The sequence below is a fragment of the Neofelis nebulosa genome, chromosome 17, assembly GCF_028018385.1.
Source record: "Neofelis nebulosa isolate mNeoNeb1 chromosome 17, mNeoNeb1.pri, whole genome shotgun sequence".
Taxonomy (NCBI): domain Eukaryota; kingdom Metazoa; phylum Chordata; class Mammalia; order Carnivora; family Felidae; genus Neofelis; species Neofelis nebulosa.
Window position 1 is genome coordinate 41,669,891 of NC_080798.1, and position 22,689 is coordinate 41,692,579.

Below are 22,689 nucleotides of genomic sequence, written 5' to 3' on the forward strand. Positions count from 1 at the left end.
CCATAGGTAGAGTTTTAATCCTTTCGAAACATTCATATGATAGCATGATTATGCCCTTTCTGCAGATGGGCAACATTGAGGCCTGGAGTGGTAAAATGGCCTTGGAGCTGGAAATTTTGGGGTTCAACATTCAACCCCGTGTCTCCTGCCTCCTGGTGACAGGCATGTGCGTTCACCAGGGCCTGTACTCCTCCCTTACTGCAAATGGTGCCAGGATTTCTGGAGGAGTTCACACACGGGGCTCTCCTTTGAGCTGAAAGCAGAAGTTTGGGACAGCCTAGGGCAGGGATTATTCACCCCATTTTACAGAAGAGAAAGCTGACAATTCAAGGAATGGAGGTGTCTTTGCCAGTGAGCTGCATCAGAGGAGCTGCAGACCCAGGATGAAGGACATCAGTGCCTCGTGCTTAAAGTCCATTTCTGGGGTGGCTTGTGATCAGTTGTGTTGATACAAAAATGCAAGATGCGGGCAGTGGAGACAAGAGTAGGGCAGGAAGTGGGTGAGGTTTGCTCCAGACCTCATGCCTGCTGAGAAGGACTGTTGCCCACGGAGCCCGGATCAATGGGCAGTGAGGCTGCCCATCCATCTCCGAAGGCCCTTCCAGGGAAAAATCGTACTCCCTGGAAGGGGCTGGATGCATCCATCTTGTAGGACAATATGCTATTTTCATGAGAAAGCCACAAGGCATAAATATAGATTTCAGAACCTTTTTTATGAGCTGACATCATGGCCTCTGGTCATCTCTTCACTAAACCAGAGAAAGCCAGACAGCCCTTTCCAGAAACTGCACATCTACCTGTGTCCCAGGTAGAGCTGGGAGCCTACAGCCACATGGCAGAAAGGGACCCCCTTTGTGGGGAAAAAAAAAAATCAGTGGCTGTTTGTGTCAGTACAACCTTACAGATGAATGAAGTAGTCACCAGAGGGCCCCCTCTGTCTCTCCTGCTGTGACATCTCTTTCCTCCTGCCCTATAACAAGGTCAAATCCTGGGATGCAGAACCAATCCTGAGTCCTGTGCTCAACCTCCCTCAGCCTCTATCTGCCTTCCCATGTTCCCAGTGCTGTTCTCTCTCTCTCTCTCTCTCTCTCTCTCTCTCTCTCTCTCTCTCGCTACCCCAGGGTCTTTGCAGGTGCTCTTATTCTACCTGGAATGCTCATCTGTGCCTACTACCCTTTAGTTCTGACCTCCAGTCATACCTCCCTGAGCCTACCATCGGGGTTTCACCCCTTTGTGATAACAATGCCTGGAACCATAGTCCTTTTATTCTGAGCACGTACCCCAGTTTGTAAGGCTGTGTATGAATATTTTATTAGAATCTGCGTTCCCCACTCCACTGTAGTGCTTCTGTTGCATTCCCAGAGCCTAAAAAGATACTTGGTCCATACTCAGTTCTAAGTAAATAGGTCCTGAGTATAAACAAATGGACCAGTGACTCAATACATAGATGAATAAATACATGAGCGAACAAGTGAGCAACCCGTTTGTCCCAACTGGGCACGGTGGTGGTTCTACGGGGACAGGATAGAAACCAGGGGTGCTGTCAGCATCCAACAGTGCACAGAATAGTCCTTCCCACCTCCCAGCAAAGAACTGATCTTGCCCTACATGTCAACAGTCCTGAGGGTGAGGAACCCTGAGATTTTATTCCCTAGGGCTATGTAACAAAACCGCACACATTGGGTGGCTTCAAACAGCAGAAATGTATTTGATTTTAGTTCTAGAAGCCAGAAGTCCAAAATCAGGGTGTTGGTAAGGTTGGTTCTTCGTGGAGGCTCTGAGGAAAGACGCCCCACGCCTCTCTGCTAGCATGTGTTGGTTGTTGGCCGTCCTCTGTCTTCCTGGCTCCCTCCCAGCCGCCTCCCTCCAGTCTCTGCCCCTGTCACCTTCCCTATGTATCTGTTTACATCTTCTCCACTTCTTATAAGGATATCAGTCATTGGATTTAGGTCCCACCCTAATGACCTCAACTAATTACACCACAAAGACCCTATTTCCAAATAAGGTTACATTCACAGGTACTGGAGTAGAATGTGAACATTTTTTTTTAATTTTTTTAATGCTTATTTTTGAGAGAGAGAGAGAGAGAGAATGAGCTGGGGAGGGGCAGAGAGAGAGGGAGACAGAGGATCTGAAGCGGGCTCTGCACTGACAGCAGCAAGCCCGATGCAGGGCTCGAACTCAGAGATCCTGAGCTGAAGTCAAACACTCAACTGACTGAGCCACCTAGGCGCCCCCATGAACATCTCTTTTTAGAAGATGCAATTCAACCCACGACACCTTGGTTTAACAGAAAGTTAATCTTTCTTACCCCTCTCCCCTCAAAAAAGAAACAGCAGGGAAAGGAAACCTGTCTTCTTCCTCCTCCTTTCCCCCATTCCCCTGAGGGTTTGCACTCACTCAGCCAGATGCCTGGTGGGCTTCTTGGCCTTCTCTCCGTAGCCCCCGCCCCCAACCACCACTCTGTCACTTGTACGTTGTCAGTTCTTTACCTGAGGAAACTGCCTCTGTGTTAGAAATGTCCTCTACACGAGGAGCACCAATCCCATAAGCAAGGCATTCCTACTGCCCCTGTTGACAGAAAAGGCAACCAGGGTTCAGAAGGATAAACTAGGTTCCCAAGATGACAGAGCTGGTAAGTGACAGAGTTTGGTCATCTGATTCAACAGCCCACACGTAACCCCTGTTCTAGGGAGTTTTGGCCTCCCTTCCTTGGGTCCTGGTTCTCTTGGGCACTTTCCTGGCTACAGCTCCTCCCTGTCCCCTCCTGATGTAAGAAATTTGCCTCTGCCACAGCCCTGTTCTCTTAGCTTCCTTCTTGTTTGTTTATATTCCTCTCTCCCTTCCAGACAATGAGGGCTTTCAGGGTGGATACAATGTTTATTTCATCTCAGTACCTACCCCAGGGCGGGGCACACACAACCAGGCCATGCTGGCTGAATCAATGAATGCATTCACGCTTCAACAGTCAAGTCTGAAGACATTCCCTTTGTTTCTACCAGAAATCCCCAAGTTACACTGCCATGAAGACACTACAACACTGCGGCTTTCTTAGAAGCCACCAGAAAGTGAATCAAATTATAACTAAAACAGAAAGGTTGTTCTGTAATCAAATTAGCCTGGGTAACTCTAGAGAAACCAACACTATACATGTTTCCTTACTGCTCGACATCACAATCCTCTCAGGTGCTTTTGGAATTTCAGATAGTCTTCTAGATATTGAGGATTCTTTTTTAACCAATAAAACTGGTTTTTATTTTTTGAAAAGTCTCACAGAATACTAACCATCCTACAAAACCCAGGAGGGCACGTTGGCCTTCCTGGAGAAAGACTCCTCTTCCTCAGCATCTGGGAGCAGAATACTTCCTTCCAGTACTGGAGATGCCATCACCTGAGGACTGGGATGATTCTTCTTTCCCTCTGGCCTCAGGTCTGCACCCACATTCTCTTGTGACCCTTTTCAGTCTTGTTTTGGGTTGATTTTTCTCCAACTCATCAGAGCCTGAGTTCCCAGAGCTGGAGATGAATGTGGGTGGCCCAAAGCTCCCTGTACCTCATTAACCTCTACATTATCTCAGGGAAATTACGGCCATTATCACACTGGGGCTCAGGATCGAAAAGCCACCAAGGCTGGGCAGACAGAGATGGATGCTACCAATTTAAGGAGAGGAGAGGCAGCTCCTTAGGTGGTGAGAGAATCCTTTGTTTTGCCAGAAGAAGCTTTGCCATGGCAGACCCCAAGTATGGCTCTCCCGGCACCTTTCTGTAGGCTGCACATTTCTGGAGGGGACTTTGTTTTAATACCATGTACTGGTTAATCTTGTTTCCTCATTGACTTAATAGAAGTAAAGAGGAAAAAAAAACCCCAAACATATAAAAATGGTCCATAATCCACCTACCCAGTGATATCTGTTGACCTTTAAAACCAATCAAAATGAAAGTAATACAATATAGGTAGGTCTAGACAATTCAAGGACTTCAGTAAGTAACAAAGTTAAAGTCAAGGTCTTCGGCCACCTTTCCAAGTTCAGCCTCTCAATAGCTAATAGAGTTTTGTGGTGCCTTTAGAAATAACATTAACTGGTGGAGTATCCCGGCTTACAGAGCGGTGGCTCTCTGACCTGCGTGGACATTGAATCACCTGGAAAGCTCATTCTGTCATAGGTCGCTGGACCCCAACCTTAGAGAGATTCTAGGCCCAGCAGGTCTGGGGAGGGGCCCCCAGACTTCCTTATTTAAAAGTTGTTATAGGATGATGCTATGTCTTGGGCCATTTCCAGCTATGATTTTAAAGATCGCCTCTTTTTGCCTCAGGTTCTTCTTCTGTAAAATGGGGCTCATAGAGCTGATACGAGGATTAAATGGATCAAACTATTAAAAAACTCCTCTATATTAAGAATGATGTAATTTTGCTACTATTCTGCATCTACCAGCCTGTAAATGTGTCCCACTATCATCTATGGCTTTGTAATGCTAACAAAAGGAATAATTCTATATACACCTCAGTGCTATGCTTTATTCATAATATTTTTCACATACTTATATACAGATATGTTTAGTTCTTTTGAATTATCTTCACATAAAGTCATGGATGTACATTCTAGAGGATCTACTAGTCCCCTGGAAGTGACCACACCAGTTGTTTCCGGGTACCAGCTAATATCAACCTTGCAGCAAGGGACATTCTTGTACATGTCATGGCACACATTTTGTGAGCATGTTCATGGAGTCGATTCCTAGAAGGGGTTTCCTAGGCCAAAGTGAATGTGCACTTCACCTTTTGGTAGTTGGAAATAAAAATACACATTCTTGGCAAGACTACATTTGTTTCTAAGCATAGGTCTGCCAGAAGCCCTGATGGAACCGGATGGTAAGTGGTGTTAACACCTCTCTACGTACTGTGTGGTGTTCATCTTCAAAATGAGAATGGGAAACCAAGTGACGTTGCATATGGAGAGTCGGTTCACTCTGAGCTCTTTGTCTAGCACAGATCAAGAACCTGAGGATCCAGAATTGGTTAAAGCATATCTCTATGTTCAAGGAGTCCTGCTCCGGGAGGGTGAACCCTTAAGAAAACAGTTGCATCATAGACTGGCATGAGAAATGCATTGAGAGCATAATGTGTACAGATCAAAGATTGCATGACCAGTGAATCAGGTAGGCTAAAGGGATCAGGAAAAGGTTCAGGAGGATAAGGTAGAGTTTTTTCAAAATGAGAGAGAGTGGGCAGGAGGGAAAGGCAGTTCCAAGATTAAACTTGGTATGTGTGAGAGCCCAGAGGTTGGGTAGCACCTTACCTGAGGTACACTAGGTGCTCAAGGACTGTTAGTTGAACACAGTCTCAGCCCTCCTGGGGTATACAGTGTACAGGTCTGCTACATTCTAAATGTAATTTTAGCTTCGTGACTAGCTTAGTGAATTCCTAATGAATTCTCACGATCGAGACAATATCTGCCCTTTTATACCTCTAATGACCAGGTTGGAATATAAGTATTTAAATAATCTTCAGATGAGTCCCGACCTTGCCGGCAATACCTACACTCTGGCTCAAAGTCCTAGGACTGAGTGTTGACTGGTCCTCGTCCCTTCCTTCCACAGAGATTCCATTCCCTGGTAGATGACCAGTGGACATTGCTCTGGATCTGTTGCCAGCCGAGACAGTCTCCTGACACAATCGGCTGAAACAGTGGACATACATGCAACCTTGTAGTTACAACACTTTGGATTTTGCAAACTTCTAACCCAAATGGTAAAGGAAAAAAGGACATGAATCAGAACTGTAGGAGACATTTGCTATCGTTGCTTCAAGGGACAGTGTTCTGGTCCAGGCTGCTCTTCAAATATGTCCCAAGATGAATTGGAAAGCATACATCAGAAAGGTGCATTTCATTTTTACAGTCTGCAGGTGGTGCTGGACAAGGACACTGTGACTGCAGTGGGTAAGACAACATGGTCCACTGTCATGGAATAAAAGCAGCCGATGCAGTCTTCAGGTCAACCCCCAAATATTCTGAGGCCATCATCTCTTCCAAAAAGGTAGAAGAAGATCTTTGAGGTGCTCTGATTAACCTGCCCCATTATCAGACCCCTGATTGACAAGTAAGGTCTTCACCCCTGGTCCCTGCTCACTTCACCAGCTTTATGTCTGCCATGCTTCCCTGCCAGCCAGCCCTGCATAGGCGTTAAGTCTGACAGACTGACTTGAATCAGGCAATGCTGCTTTGCAGCTACACAAGCCAAAGAAAGTCTGCTAACCACTCTGAACTCCACAGTGTCCCTATCTGTATCATGGCGATAATGTTGGGAGGATTAAACAGTAACCATTTTTGGAAGGGTCCAGCTCAAAGCTTCAATCACACGCACTCGTTTTTTGCAGTGCCCTCTATGGCACTGAAAAAGAGGATTGCTATCACATATGGATATTCCTTATCCCCCTTTTAAGTTGGATGGCCTATTAGCGCATCCCTTAACTATAGGTTTCATTGGTGATCTCACATGTGTGCTAATAAGAGTTAGGGAAAATGAAATGAATTAGTTAGGACTTTTTGTGCTTGCCAAGACTAAACCCAACTTGAGCTGGCTTAAGAAAAACACAGATGGCATATTAGCAATAGCGACGTTTCATGAAATGGTGGGATGGAAATGGCAACGGAGACTGACTAGGGAAGGGTCTCAAAACCGGGACTGGAAGATGTAAGTAAATCTGATAATTAGCTCCCTCCATTTGCTATTCCCGCTTCCCTTCAGGTGCTCGATTCATTGTTTCTTCTGTTTACTTATAGCCTCTCTCTGCGCCCATTTCCATGGTAGAAATATATGGCCCCACAGATCCTCTGTTTACCTGAGGACTGATCAGGAACAGAGACCATCAATACTATTCCCGGTCTCAGTTTCAAATTGCTACAAGACAGAATCTGATTCTTCTGCCTGTAGCCTATACTTGCTCTAATTAGCTCTGGGTGGTGAGTCATGAAATAACTAACGGCTATGGGGAGCTCTTGGACATCATGGATAGAAGATGGGAGGCCGTCTATCATAGAGGGACACATGGTTGGTTCTAGCAAGAGAGGAAAAGGAGAGAGGTTTAGAAAAAAGTAGTAGATTAAATGTTGCTCGGTCCTCACTTGAATACCTAGATGTGTATATCCGGCTTTGGAGAAGTATCTATTTTTCCATGAGAAAGTTGAAATAGATCGATGGGTTATCAGCCCTGGCTCATCATATGAATACCATGGGAGGTTTTAAAAATCTCAATATTTAGGCAGCATTCCCAGACCAAATAAATCAGAATCTCTATGGGATCTGAATATCAATTGTTTTAAATGTTCTTTAGATAATTCCAATTTCAGCTAAGGTTCATAACCATTGGACAAGAAAAGTAACTCTCAAATGAGAATCTAGTGAAAATGAATATTGTGATCTAATGGGCTCAAAGTGAGGCAGTGGGGTTTTGCAGGGCTAAAAAGCTCCCCAGTATTGTCAGTAAAGCTTGTCCATAGATTGTACTTAGAGCGGCAAAGCACTAAATTATCCCTGAGTTCTAGCGCAGCCCCAAGACTTTAAGAAAGAATATTTACTCCACAAATATTTATTTTCTGCTCTGTACTGGACCCTTGTGCTCAATGCTAGGGCACAGAAATCTAAGTTCTAGCCCAGAGGGGGTGGTTCACATGTAGCCCCATAGCTTGAGAGTGGCTAGAGAAAACATACTATGTATACCACCTTGTCTTTGTTGGAAGTCTGATTATCAGGGATTTTTGTTTGCTTTGTTTTTGTTTTCAAGAAAATGACCTCGTTGAAAAGTCAACTGGCTTCCCTGAAAGAGAAAAGCCAGTTCAAGTCTGGGGCTAAGATCATTTGATACAGAAGGAAGAGAGGCGTTAACATCTAGTAGTTGAGGGTAATATGAGCAAACCATGGAGTCTGTGATGGAGAGAGAAGCTTGGCCCTGGGCAACAATGGAAAATATGGAAGCTAATGCTGGGGAATAAGAAAATGATCTGTGTGATGTTACATAGATGGGTACATACATAAATGCTCCATTGAAGAACCTTCTTGTTTTCCAGTGGATTCAATGATTAAGGAGCCAAGGCCACTCTAAGAGATCATTAAGATGTTGTGGGGCATAGTGAGAGTCCCTAGTAACAACAGAACTAAAGTCGTTCCAAGGCTTATGGTGTAAGTCTGCTCACTTCTCAGTAAGCTACTTTGTGCCAGAAAGCCCGGAATGCCACAAGTTGTGATGCCTCGTTTCCATATCATAGAGTGGGCATCTAAATAGTAGATGGAGAAAGGCCATAATAAATAGCCTGATTTTCATTCAGCAAATATTCCCAGAGTGCCTCCTGTGCGCCAGGCACTAAATTTGATCAAAGTGTCATGCATTTTGAAGGTTATTCCAATGCTATTAGCCTTTAATGGCAAGTGCAAGCTGTTTGTCTATACATGATTACATTTAATCCTTACTAAGACCGGGATGGAGGGGTCAGGCTGATGATGCTGTTGATATTGCTGCTGATGTTGATGGTAGTGATCAGGTGATAGTGGTGGTGTTGCGATGCATTTCCTAGTTAAAGAAAATTTTTAAATGAGCTCCAAAATGACAAAGGATTATAGAAAGCCCCACAGCTGGTGCATAGATAGCCAGGCTGGGGTAAGAATCCGGATGTCCAAACTCCAACTGCGGCTTGCTGTCCCTTCAGCCATGCTGAGGAACTCGAACATGAGTCAGTTGCTGAAGTTTAGCTTTAGGGAGGGCCAGGCAAGAAGCACGAGGGCAGATGAACTAAAACTCTAGGATCCTCACAATATTATGGCTTCATGTACAAGAGAAGGAGAGTTTCACAAAGGCAGCTCCGGAAGTCTCACTGATTTTTCATTTCCAGCTCACATTCTTCTCTCCTGGCAAGGAAGTCTGGAACAAACATCGGTCGTAAAGGAAACGTTTCTCTCTGCCTCACAGATGCATTTCTGTGCCAAAGTTAGCTTCCACCTTTACAGCTAATACACATAAAAAGAGAATATTTAGACAGGCACTTCACAAAAGTGCGGTTAGCTCAGGAAGTCAGAGGGCTATAACTGCCCCCCAAGAAAATGCCGTGCTTTTCAAACGGCTTCAATCTTGCTGGCCTTGCAGCACACACACCGTCTGGTTGTGTTCCAGTCCCACCCACCCCACAGCCAGAGCGAGTCTATCCAAAATGCAAATGTGATTGCCTCTCTGGGGGGCTGAACATTCTCAATGGCTCCCTCATCTGCGGAAGAAATTCAGGCTCCTTAGCTTAGCACGCAATGCCTTTTGTGACGTGGCCATTGCTGACCGCTCCAGCCTTTTTGTCCTTCCCACCTTCCAGCCTTCCATAATGTGCTTCAGCAAAAGCAAATCACATGTAGCTGCGGCCCTGCTTATTAAACTCACAGCGTGATGCTCCTATGCCTTTGATTATGCTGGTTCCGCGGCAGGAAGGCTGTCTCTGCTTTCCTCACCCGGCACACTGGCTCACATCCTTAAGGACTCACCTTCTCCAAAAACCCATCTTGGACCAATCTCAGCAGAGGGGCCACCTCGGGCATAATTCTATCAGACTATGCCATATCTGTGAGTTGGGGTTTTTTTTGTTTTGTTTCATTTTGTTTTTAAAGCAAACCCATTCACCATCGTGGTCGCCCCTCCTCCAAGCAATCATTGAGGCTCTACTAGGTTCTAGCCACTGTTCTAATCACTTTACATGTATTCTTATTTTAAATATTCATCCAGCTCTACGGGATTTGAAAGTAACCAAACACAAACACAAACACAAACAAAACCTGGAGCTTCCCAAATGTAACAGTGCCTGGAATACAGTAAGCATAGTATTGCGCAGTAATTTGTACAGCTGAACGGATAACTACTTATTCATTTTTAAAAATAGGCTTTATTTTTAGAGCAGTCGTGGGTTTACAAAAACACTGAAAATACAGTGCAGAAAGCTACCATATACTCTGTATCCAGTTTTCCCTATTATTGACATCATGCATTACTACAATAAATGAACCAATATTTGTATATGAATATTAACTAAAGTTTATAGCCTATTCAGATTACCTTAGTTTTTACCTATTGTCCTTTCTTCTCCAGGATCCTGTGCAAGACACCACAGTACATTTTGTTCTCACGTCTCCTTGGGCTCCTCTTAGCTGTGACAGTTTGTCAGACTTGCCTTGTTTTTTGATGACCTGGGCAGCTTTGAGGAGTACTACTCAAGTATTTCATAGGATGCCCCTCTATAGGAATTTGATGTTTTACTCATGACTAGTCTAGAGTCGTGGGTTTTTTTTTTTTAAGTTTTTATTTTAATTCCACTTAGTTAACTTCCAGTGTAATATTAGTTTCAGGTATACAATATAGTGATTCAACAATTCCATACAACACCCACTGCTCATCACGGTAAGCACACTCCTTAATCCTCATCACTTGTTCAACCCATCCCCCTCTCCTCCGTTACCATCAGTTCTCTATAGTTAAGAGTCTCTTTCTTGCTTTGTCTCTTTTTCCCTTTTGTTTCTTAAATTCCACTTATGAGTGAAATCATATAGTATTTATCTTTCTCTGACTGACTTCATTTAGCAATGTACTCTCTAGCTCCATCCGTGTTGTTGCAAATGGCAAGATTTCATTTTTTTATGGCTGAGTAATATTCCAATGCATATGTATATATGTACCACATCATCGTTACCCATTCATCTATCAATAGACACATGTGAAGCTTCCATATCTTGACTGTTGTAAACAACGCTGCTATAAACATGTACCCTTTGAATTGTGTTTTTGGTTTCTTTTTTAATTTATTTATTTTGAGAGAGAGAGAGAGAGAGAGAGAGAGAGAGAGAGAGAGAGAGCGTGTGCACACACCCACGTGTGGGAGAGGGGCAGAGAAAGGGGAGAGAGAGAGAATCCCAAGCAGGCTCCAGGCTGTCAGCACTGAGCCTGACATGGGGCTCAACCTCATGAACTGGGAGATCATGACCTGAGGTGAAACCAAGAGTCAGATGCTTAACTTACTGAGCCCCTTGTATTCTTTGGGTAAATACCTAGTAGTGCAATTATTGGGTCATAAGGTAGTTCTATTTTTAACTTTTGGAGGAAGCTCCATACTGTTTTCCACAGTGGCTGCATCAATGTGCTTTCCCACCAACAGTGCAAGAGGGTTCCTTTTTCTCCATATCATCACCAACACGTGTTGCTTCTTGTGTTGATTTTAGACATTCCGGTAAGTGTGATATCTCATTGTAGTTCCAATTTGCATTTCCCTGATGATGAGTGATGTTGAGCATCTTTTCATGTGTCTGTTGCCCATTTGTATATCTTCTTTGAAGAAATGTCTGTTCTGCCTTCTACCTTTTTTTAATTGGATTATTTTAAATTTTATAAGTTCTTTATATATTTTGGATACTAATCCTTTATCAGAGTTATGTCGTTTGCAAATATCCTCCCCCTTCTGTAGGTTGCCTTTTATTTTTGTTGACTGTTGGCTCCATTATTGTTTTGGTGTAGTCCCAATAGTTTATTTCTGCTTTTGTCTCCCTTGTCTCAGGAGACCTATCTAGGAAAAAGTTGCTACTGCTGATGTCAGAGAAGTTACTGCCTGTGCTCTCTTCTAGGATTTTCGTGGTTTCAGGTCTCATATTTAGGTTTTTAATCCATTTTGAATTTATTTTTGTATATGATATGAGAAAGTGGTCCAGTTTCATTCTTTTACATGTTGCTATTCAGTTTTTCCACACCATTTGTTGAAGAGACCGTCTTTTTTCCATTGGACATTCTTTCCTGCTTTGTCAAAGATTAATTGACCATATAATTATGGATTCGTTTCTGGGTTTTCTATTCTGTCCTATTGATCTGTGTGTCTATTTTTGTGCCAGCACCATACTCTTGATCGCTACAGCTTTGTAATATAACTTGAAGCCTGGAATTGTGATGCTTCCAGCTTTGCTTTTCTTTTTCAAGGTTTCTCTGCTTCTGCGGGGTCTTTTGTGGTTCTATATAAATTTTAGGATTTTTTGTTGTAGCTCTGTGAAGAATGCTGGTGGTACTTTGATAGGGATTGCATTACATGTGTAGATTGCTTTGGGGAGTATAGACATTTTAACAATATTTGTCCTTATAATCCATGAACATGGAATATCTTTCCATTTCTTTGTGTCATCTTTAATTTCTTTCATCGTTGTTGTATAGTTTTCAGAGTTAATGTTGGGGAGTTTTGAGAGTAAGACCACAGTGGTCAAGTTTCACTTCTCTCCTATCATATCAAGGATTCTTAGTATCCACATGACTTACGTCTATGGATGTTTGACTTTCATCCCCTGGCTGAGGTAGTGTTCGTCAAGTTTCTCTACTGTTAAATTACTCATGTTTCTCCCTTTTTCATATTTTTTTGGAACAAAGTCACTGTGCAGAGACCAAACTTGAGGAGTCTGGAGTTATGCCTCCCCCTTCTTAAGGGCAAGGTGTCTACATAATTATTTGGAACTCCACACAGGATGTATGTCTCTTTTCTCAATTACATTTATTTAATCACTTATTCAGACAAGTATAGACTCATAAATATTTATTCTCTATTTTGGTTTTAATACAGTACTACTTAATTTTGTTGTTTAAATTATACCAGCTTTGGCCATTGAAAAAGTTCTTTCAGCTGATTTCTGTGCCTCTTTGACTCCCCCCACCCCAATCAATGTAAACTCTTTAATTTTTTGAGTACTTTCTTCCTTTTCTTTTTAAAGTTTATTTATTTACTTTGAGAGAAAGAGTGGGATGAGAGCTGGGAAAGGGCAGAGAGAGAGAGGGAGAGAGAGAATCCCAAGCAGGCTCCGTGCTATAACTGCAGTGCCTGACGTGGGGCTTGATCTCACAACCCGTGGGATTGTGACCTGAGCTGAAACCAAGAGTCTGATGAGTCTTTCTGATCCAGGCTCATCTTGCTTACTTCCTGCTGTGGCACTGAAGTCAGCAATTTCTTCTAGAAGCCCAGTTCACTAACCAAGATCTTGGTTCTAGCTGTGCACATTGCTATTGGGGTGTTGTTTCTTCTTGGTCTTCTCAGCTGAGAAAAAAAAAATTATGAGTATTATGTATGTATCTGTATACCAACTCCTGTATATATGCATCTATCTATCTATCTATCTGTCTATATGCACACACACTTACGTATATACACACATGAATATTTCTGCCATAACCATCTGTATCTATATCCAGCTAAACATGAGTTCATACTCCTATCTCCAGCTTTAATCCATTGCATTAATCACTCTATCCTCCTTACCTTGCTTATCTGTAAATTCCTACTTAAACAGTGAGAAACCCAGCTCCCATCACCTGCCATCCATTTACTGAATTGTTTAGTTCCAGTATGCATGTCTAACTGCATCAGAATTATTAACCTGTAGCCCTTGGAGAAACAGCATTATCAACCTGAGTACAGTGCTTATGTGTGGTTCTTTTTGCCGTTAATCTTACAGACCACTTACTTCCAAAGTTACCGCTCTCAGCACCTTCTCCCGCTGCCTGCTTCAGTGAGATTGTCTTACACATTTGAAATACAGTTGGAGTCTCTTGTCACGGTCTACATTTCTTTCTGGGGTTCCCCTGATTTCCTAAATGATTTTTTTATGTTCATGCATTAAGGCTTATCCTTTTGTGCTGTACACTTCAATTATTCATTCACTCTTCATCATCTATTCATTCCCTAGTCATTCATTGTTTACAGCACTCCTATCACATGCTCAAAAATAAGTTGAATTAACTGACATTTAGAAAATGTCTCTACTGGCCTTTAAAGTAGAAGAGAAAGATTAGAATCTACAGAGAGGAATAGAATAAACTCTACCAGAGCGTAGCATGAAAAAATTCCTGCAGTAGAGAATTAAAGCTGGCTAGGAGTCTCCTGGCTGCCACACTGATGAAAAGAAACATAGCAGGGTCCGAGGACAGACAGATCCTCTCCTGGTCCGGAACACTGAGTGGTAGCTGTAAGGGCTCACTTTACAGTGCTGTGATACAACATCTGGGCCTGGCATGCCTGTGGGGAGTTGTAAAGTCCATATATATGGACTAGTGGACTAGGGTTCACTTTCGATCTACATGCAGACTCCCAGGTGGCAAGAGAAGCTTGCCCTAAGGCCAGAGAAGCTTGCGTTTCAAATTCCTTCTGGTTGCTCCAGGGATCTCTCCCCTAGAAGCTCAGGAGAGCACGTGAGATTTGCTGCCACCACTGGTTAAGAGCCTTCATCATTACCATCATCAGGAGGAACATTTGAAGAGACATGTTACCCCTGTCTTTACAAAATGCTTGTATTTGTTCTTCCTCTTCATATGTTCATGCCCACCTCGGAAGTCTTACCTGGTACCTGGTTATCCCCATCTTACAGATAAGTGCAAGGTCAGAGAGGGCTTGATTTTCTGGTGGCCCACAGTGAGGACAAGGTACTCAACCCCAGGATCCAGCTTTCTCCTGACTCCCCAGAGTGTTTCTATTTCCATCACCCTTAATGACTTGGGGACAGAACCCCAGAAAAAGGTCATCTGACCCTGAGACTGCATCCTCATTTGTGATTCCTGTGAGAATCTATATTAGAGGGACTGAGATTTCATATATATGGACTTTACAACTCCCCACAGGCATGCCAGGCCCAGATGTTGTATCACAGCACTGTAAAGCGGTCCATGGCCGCCTTTGACAAAGAAAGCAGATGTTCCCTTTTGTCTTTCCAGGTCCTTCTTAGGTACCAATATTTTCTCATATCTCACATCATTTTTTTAAATACTCAGAAACAAAGAAGAATGAAAACTTGTGAACAGTCGGAGAAGGTTGTGTTCATTCCATTCCCATTCTGTTTGCACACACATATTCAGAGATTTTTCACTCTGATTTTACACACAGAGTTCAAATGTCAGTAATTACTTGATACCTAGGCTTACAGAATATTCAAAACAGAAACTGGAAGAGAGGCAAGCAGGTATTAGAAGGACTAGGCATGAAGTATTTAAAATAGGAAACTGTCAGGGAATGCTTAGTTTGGGGGCACAGTGTCTCGGCACCTCCATTTCTCCTGAGAGCACTGGTTCATTGAAGCACAGTGCTCTAATCTGTGCTCAGAAAAATGTTTCCAAAATATTTTTTTAGGTACAAATATTTTAAATGGTGACAATTAAAAAAATGTTATTCAAAATGAGTAAAATAAGTAAACATTTCTGTATTTAAACTAGGTAAGCCTTAAATCTGTGGAAATCAAGATTACCCAGTATTACGCATAAACTCAATCAACATTTACTGTGTATAAACTGTGCAACAGGAATTGGGGATAGAGAAATAAATAATATTGATCCCTGTCTTCAGGAAGCTCAACATCTAATTTGAGAATCTGTCCCCAGGGGTCTGGATTGCTGATGTTTTGGGGCATAAAATGCTGATGGTTAAACCTTTCCGCTCTATGAGTCTTGAGGACTCTTGGAGGTGAGAACCACTGAATCAAACACTTAAAGTTTGAGAAGAAGCAACAAGGAAGGATGGAAAGAGGGAAAGAACACTGTTACCTTGGGGCGCCTGGGTGGCACAGTCGGTTAAGCGTCCGACTTCACCCAGGTCACGATCTCGCGGTCCGTGAGTTCGAGCCCCGCGTCAGGCTCTGGGCCGATGGCTCGGAGCCTGGAGCCTGTTTCCGATTCTGTGTCTCCCTCTCTCTCTGCCCCTCCCCCGTTCATGCTCTGTCTCTCTCTGTCCCAAAAATAAATAAAAAACGTTGGGAAAAAAAAAAAAAGAACACTTTTACCTTACTGAATTTGGGCAGATGGAAAAAAAAGTCTTATCCAAAAATTTCCACTCTGTGGATCCATATCAATTTAGCCAAATGCCATAAGTAAAAGGGTAATTTTACAAACACCATCCCCTCCATGATTTGTTAAGTTAGCAATGTAGGTGTTTTTTTCCCACTTTCAAGGGGGTACAAAACTGAGGCCTCAAGAGTCGGACCATCCTACCCAAGCTTAGGCTAGGGTAGCCAGTCATGGTTAGGGCTGGATGCGAATCCAGGCCTGTCCCATTTGGTGTGAAATCTCAGCCCTCTTCACTAGGCAACATCACCTTCAGCCATAGGAGGTTGGACTGATGAGGGAAGTGTCTACAATGATGTGCTACGAAAAGAAAAAAAGAAAAGAAAATGCATCCTTAGGATTCCCTTCACAAGAGAGGCAAGTGCTAACTCCTCATTCATCCATGACTGAGTATCTAATCCATCCCCTTGTAACATGGCCACTCCATCAGTGAGGGTTATAGTGCATTCCAGTTGGGTGGCTTGAGAGTTTAATAAAAAGAATATTTATTAAGACATAGTGCCATGTAGCAAACCCACAGGACATGTGTATAGTAGCCCAAGCTGAGTCAAGAAGCAAGGGGAGGGAAACAGTGACTGGGATCTGGAGAGGGAGACCTGAGAGCAGAAGGACTTCTAACAGGAGCTGTGCCCTTCCTTTTGAGGGGGGTGAAGTCATCCATGGTACCCACAGTGAGGGAACCAGGGGAATAAGTGATACCATCTCAGTCTTTTTTTTTTTTCTCCCTCCTTTCAATCTCCTGATGGATTCCCCATTGGCCCAATCCATCTGGAAGCTGGGAGGTGAGGGACCCCATGAAGCCAAGCACAGAGCGGAATGAAAAGGGGAAAGTACATCTGGGGAAGGAAATAATACACCCCCCCCCCAACCCCACCGATGCTTTCCAACATGGAATAAACTTAGCATCAAAACATGTTTTTCCATCGGGATCAGAAGAAATCTCATGATCTGTGCTTGCTTTGGGAGCATATATACTTATGCTCTTTTTTAGTACAGCTTTCCAGGAGCTAAGAGTAATTGATTAGAAGTGGCATAGAGGTTGGGATACATTTGCCGTCTTCACCCTAATCCCAGCCTTAACTTGTCCCTTATTTTTCTTTGATTGGTTTGATCATTTTGATACCAGTAATGGCTTATAATTTTTTTGTGTGATTAGCTAGAAACCCAGCATAGGTAACACTTTATGGATTTAAAATATCCAGGGAGGAGTGCCTGAGTGGCTCAGTTGGTTAAGTGTCCAACTCCTGATTTTGGCTCAGATTATGATTTTGGCTCAGGTCATGAGATCAAGCCTGGTATTGGGTTCCATGCTGGGCATGGAGCCTGCTGAAGATTCTCCCTCTCCTTCTTCCTCTGCCCCTCCCTGCCCACCCCCCACTCTTACTCTCTCACTCTCTGACTCTGACTCTCAAAAAAAAAAAAAAAATCCAGGAGACCGTAATGTTGTCATGAAAGTAGCAATGGACTTGGTTTTAGAAATTTTCATATCTTACAAACTGGGTGACCTTGGGCAAGCCATGTGCCTTATCAGAGTCTCAGATCTTCTCAGGGAATGTCACCAAAAAGATGTGACTGTCACTTGACCCGTGAGCTAGACCTGGGCACTCAGAGGTCCCTCACCCCTTTCCTTGTCCTTGGAATGTGCCTTTTCTGTTCCCAGAGGCTGCTCCGAGGACATAGCCTTGAGATTGTGACATGGTATTGAAAACACTTGCATGGTATACGTGACTGAGAACATTGAAGGCCTCTTTATAAACTTTTAAGATTTGGCAGGTAAGGTACAGGGATCCATTCATCTTGCTGCTGCCTAAGACAAGCTTGCATGTAAGTTCCCATTGCCTATTAAGTCCACCATCTACCAACTTGAAGTTTCCTCTTTCTTTGGCCTCTCCCTGCACTCCAATAGTGGGGGCTGGTTTCAGATTACACCTGGGAAGTTCTGGGAGGCTTACAAACCAACAGATCTCACTGGTGTGAAATAGGAATATGAAGTTATTTCTCAGGATGGTACAATTCTGAACAACAAAAATGTGGTTATATCACACACGAGAGGGATATGATTTTTCATATTACATTTTAGTGAGGCATTATAGTAGTTTAAAAAATCAACCTCTAGGTTGATAAAGAATTCAAACCTGGGCTCGGGAACTTCCTAGCTGGGTGACAATGAGCAAATTCCATAATCTTTCTAAACCTTAGTTTTCTAATTTATAAAACAGTACTAACTAGAGCACCCAGCTCACGGGCCATTCTTTACCTGTTCATAATAGACAGTAACAGTAACTATGGGTGTTAGTTATTACCGCCTCATCCTAGATGCAAAGGATGCCTTCAAAGCAATGGTCAAGTCCATAGTCCAGGTCATTCTTTAATGAAACAGCACTCACGGTGCCCTGGTATTCTTGAGGATGCCTTATCTCGCTGGAGACAAACATCAACAGTTAACATCTACCACTCTTGAGACCATAGGTCATAAACAGAATTAAACTCCTGAGTGCTGCCTGCTTCTAGTGTTCCTCCTGGATTTTGTTTATCAAAGATACTTTGCTTTAGTCTCGTGATTTTCCGTGTAAGCTGATTGAACTCACTCGCTTGGCAGTCAGATCGGCACATCTCCTGTTTCTGCTAATTTGCTAGTTGACCCTGTATAAACCACCTAATTTTCTAGGTCTCATCAAACTCGATAGATAGATAAGATATATAGATATGTAGATAGATATATAGATAGATCGAATTTACACTAGTAAACCCACTCAATTTCCATTTCAAAAATTCTGTGATTCCATCAACCATTCTCTGAAAGTAAATTCACTTATTCCTGGAGTTCCTTTATCACCCTTCACACGTAGAAAGTGTTCAACAGACTCAAAAGAACACACAAATATCAAGCACCTACTATGTGCCTGACACCAGATACGTACTTAATAAAGTCTGGATGTTTTCTGAAACAGTGTCTTCCATATCAGTTCCCCAAACCAAGACTTTCATCTGTCTCCAACGCAGTAGAAGCAACTCACATGAATCTCACCTTTGTTAAATTCTGCGGTGGACCTAAAGGCTCCGAAATTCCATATGGATGCACGTTGCTGAGCTTTGATTCATACTTAATTTCCTAAAATGAGAAGGGAGGATTAGTTCAATAAAGGGCTGTGGTATAAAGAGCAATACATATGTCTTCTTGGCTAATGTCTGCTCTTTTTCCAGTTATTAGAGTTAATGCCATCACAGGAAGGGAGCAGAGTTGTTTTTCCCCAGGAGAACAACAGGGGGAATGTACTGCAGATAAGAAACATTTCTGGAAATGGAAACAGAATAGCTGTATACATGACAGCTTGATCTGGGAAGCCTGACAATCTCCCCCCTTTCCTCATCTTTTAATTCTGATTACTGCCAGACTGAGATCTATCTATCAGTTCTCAATGCTCTTTGCAAGAAAGGTTTCATTGTGAAGGAGGGGGGCTGGCCTTATTTTACCAGTAGAAGGCTATTATCTTGCAACAGCTGTTTATAGTTAACGGCAGCCCATACTTAAAGCCTGAACGCTGGAGCCTTATTTAGTGCCTGTGGATTTGCGGTGAACAGAGTCAGGCTTAACTCTTTGTTCTCCCTGGAGTTGATGGCTTCAGTGGGATTCGAGATGGAGAGGGTCTTTAACAAAGAGGGTGGAAATAGATGGAGGGTTGCAGCTCACAAGTGGAGCAAACGGTTCCACCTAACGATGGTAAATATTGAGGTATTATGATCTCTTACGGGTGTGCTGAGCACTTTGTAGGTATTATTTCAGTGAATTTTGACCAAAAGTGCTCTGATGTTGATATAGTTGTGCCCATTGCACAGGTGAATAAATGGAGGCTCAGGCAATGAATACTGGGATTCAAATCCACATGAATCCAGTTATAGAGCCAGAGTGCTTAATTCCTACGTTATATTGTATTAAGTCTCCCATTATTCCAGAGGTGTTAGCTGAAGATGCTCAGTGCTTTGCACTGTGGTGCTGCACTATTAGAGAAAGAAAGTTTCCACACAGAGGACTCTCAGGCTGGCCAGAAAGGTGAGTGAATACAGGTGATGCACTGCAAACAAAGAAAATCAGTAAAAAGTACAGAGACTTTTCAGGGTGGAGAGAGTAGATGAGGACCCAGAGGAATTTAGGGAAGGGGCAGAGTTTACTATATAACAAAACAAAACAAAACAACAAAAAACCCCACTAACTTCAAGAAGGAAACCCAGCTGCAAAAAAAAAATAAAAAATAAAAAAATAAGGAACAGTGCAGACAGGCCGATTTAACCAGAGGATTATTGAGGGGGCCGAGGGATACAACCAGAACCCGGAAGCATCTTGGCTGCCCAGCCAGGAACTTAGAGTTGATTCTCCAGGATACGAGCAACAAGGTGGTCAGATGTGCATTTCAGAAGGAACACTCCAGCTGCGGTAGGAAGATGTTTTGGAGGGAGTAAAGCAGAGGAGGTGAGAAGAGTTAGGATGTACTGTGATGATCCAGGAAGAGGAGAATGGTGCCAGGACAGTGGAAATGGGCAGCGGGAACTGGATCGAACAGATGCATCGCAGGTAAGAACAAATAAAATGGTGTTCAGCCTCCTTGCCTCACTCAAGACTAAAAAGAGGTTAAATTTTCCAGCAGGAAGTTGGAAGGAACATTGCTCCAACCACTAACTCAACCCCAAATGACATACATTCCTGAGGGTTACAATGCTAATCAGTGGCATTTGGCGGTGGTGGGTGAGACCATGCCAACAACACACACACACACACACACACACACACACACACACACACACAGAGTTTCATTTTCTCAGCACGTCTGGAATTTTTGTTCTTTGTTTGACTCCAACATCTTTCCAGATGACAAAGAAAACCAAAGATCTCTCAGTCCATTGTTAAGCACAAAGAGAGGCGAAGTCGGGGGTTGTGGGGGAAAAGTTGGCGGACTCCGAATTTTTATTCTCTGCGAGGAGGTTCGCAACAATTCACAGTGGGAGAGAGAGTGGCTTGCCAGAGGGCTCCGTGTGACTGGGCTAAACTAGAAGAATATGTCAAGTTCAAGATGAAAAGACAGCCCTTGCAGTTGAAAAAGGAGCTGGGAGCTAATGGAGCTGGGGAAGGGGGCCTTTACAAAGGAAAGTGCTTATTTGCAAACTTGCTTCTCTGTAGCAAATGCTCCCAGGACCTCTGGCAAAAGGAATTCCTGGACACAGGCCTTCCCGTTGAGCCGTTAGTGATCTGCGGTTAATTACCTCTCGCCAGGCTCCCCTTCTGCAGCCAGTCCGTGGGGTGGCTGCAGAGGTTTGGGGTGGAGGTTTTGCCCTTTTAATTCCAACATTCAACAAAGTGAAACTCCTACAACTGCAGAGCTAGAAGAAACCTTACTTCTTCTGTTCTAAGTTCCTAATTTTTATAGTGGCAGGAGTCCTGGGTCAGACAAAGCAGGGAGAAAGGCAAAGCCAGCATGGGAGGCCTGGGGGTCTGTGGGTGGTCCATGAGCAAGGTGGGGCCCTCATGCCGGGAGGGTATTCTAGGAGATCCTGACTGTCACTCAGCAAGAAGATCTGCCTTCATTGTAGGAAGTGGAGCGTTCCCATCATTTAGGCCCAGATTTGCTTACACTGGCCAGATGGGCTAAGGCCACTTCTACTACAGCCCTTTTATGCTCCCATTCTTTTACAGCAAAATAAAACCAGTCTTTCCTGAGAAGAAAGTGCATTCGATTAGTCAGGACTCTGCAAAGATAGATAAATAGGTAAGTGGAGATTTATTTTGAGGAATTAGCTGATGGGATTGTAGGCGCTGGCAAACCTGAAATAGAGCAGGCTCAAGGGCTGGAGGTTCAGGTCAGAGTTGATGTTGTGGTCTTGAGGAGAATTCTTTCATCATCAGGAAACCTCTCTTTGGTCTTCAGGTCTTCAACTGATTGGATGGGGCCCACTTACATTAGGGATGGTGATTTGCTTTATGCGAACCCCACTGATTTAAATGTTACTCTTTAAAAACATACCTGGGGCACCTGGGGGCTTAGGTGAAGCGTCAATCCAACTCTTGATCTCTGTCTCACAGTTTCGTGAATTCGAGCGCCACATTGGGCTCTGTGTGGACAGCTCAGAGCCCGCCTGGGATTCTCTCTCTCCTCTCTGTCTCTGTCCCTCCCCTGCTCACACATACTCTCCCTCTCTCAAAGTAAAGAAATAAACATTAAAAAAAAATAAAAAAAACAAAACAAAACAATATATTTGTGTTTGACAAAACAACTGAGGACCACAACCTAGCTAAGTTGACCCATAAAATTAACCATCACAGAAGGAATTCCAACAGTGTCCAAAATGTGTCAGTAGTCTCTATTGGGAGATCCTGGGGATGAAGTCCCTGTCTAGGGATTTTCATCCTTCCTCCCCTGACAAGAGTTTAACACATGCCATTTTAGATCTTCCAGCACCCCCACCCATCTCTTCATCCCTAATCGTAGCATTTCCTCATTCCAAAAGTAAACGTAAATAATAAGATGAGCAAAGCCAGGACTCTGCTTCTAGATCATAGATCTCATAACTGGCATGAGCCCTTGGCAGGGGACTGTTGAGGAATCGAGAAACCCTAAGGTTATTTGGTGCCTTTTATCTCCATGACTTACTCATTCCATAACTGGAAGCCTTTTATCTCCCACTCCCGTTCACCCATGGTATGCAGCCTTCCCCACCCCTCCCCTGTAGCGGCCATCAGTTTCTTCTCTGTATTTATGGGTCTGTTTCTGCTTTTTGTTTGTTTATTCATTTGTTTTTTAGATTCCACGTATAAGTGAAATCATATG

The 22,689-nt window shown here is 43.3% G+C and overlaps 1 long non-coding RNA gene across 2 annotated transcripts in view; it reads right to left on the reverse strand.

Moving 5' to 3' along the window:
- Positions 1–12,522: 12,522 nt before the first annotated feature.
- LOC131499573 (uncharacterized) overlaps positions 12,523–22,689 on the reverse strand; it is an 815,236-nt gene continuing 805,069 nt past the window's right edge. For both annotated transcript variants that reach the window (XR_009255960.1, XR_009255961.1), the window contains 2 exons: positions 18,900–18,983; positions 12,523–13,082 (listed from right to left, as the gene is read on the reverse strand). This is a non-coding gene — a long non-coding RNA (uncharacterized LOC131499573). The remainder of the gene's footprint in view (positions 13,083–18,899; positions 18,984–22,689) is intronic.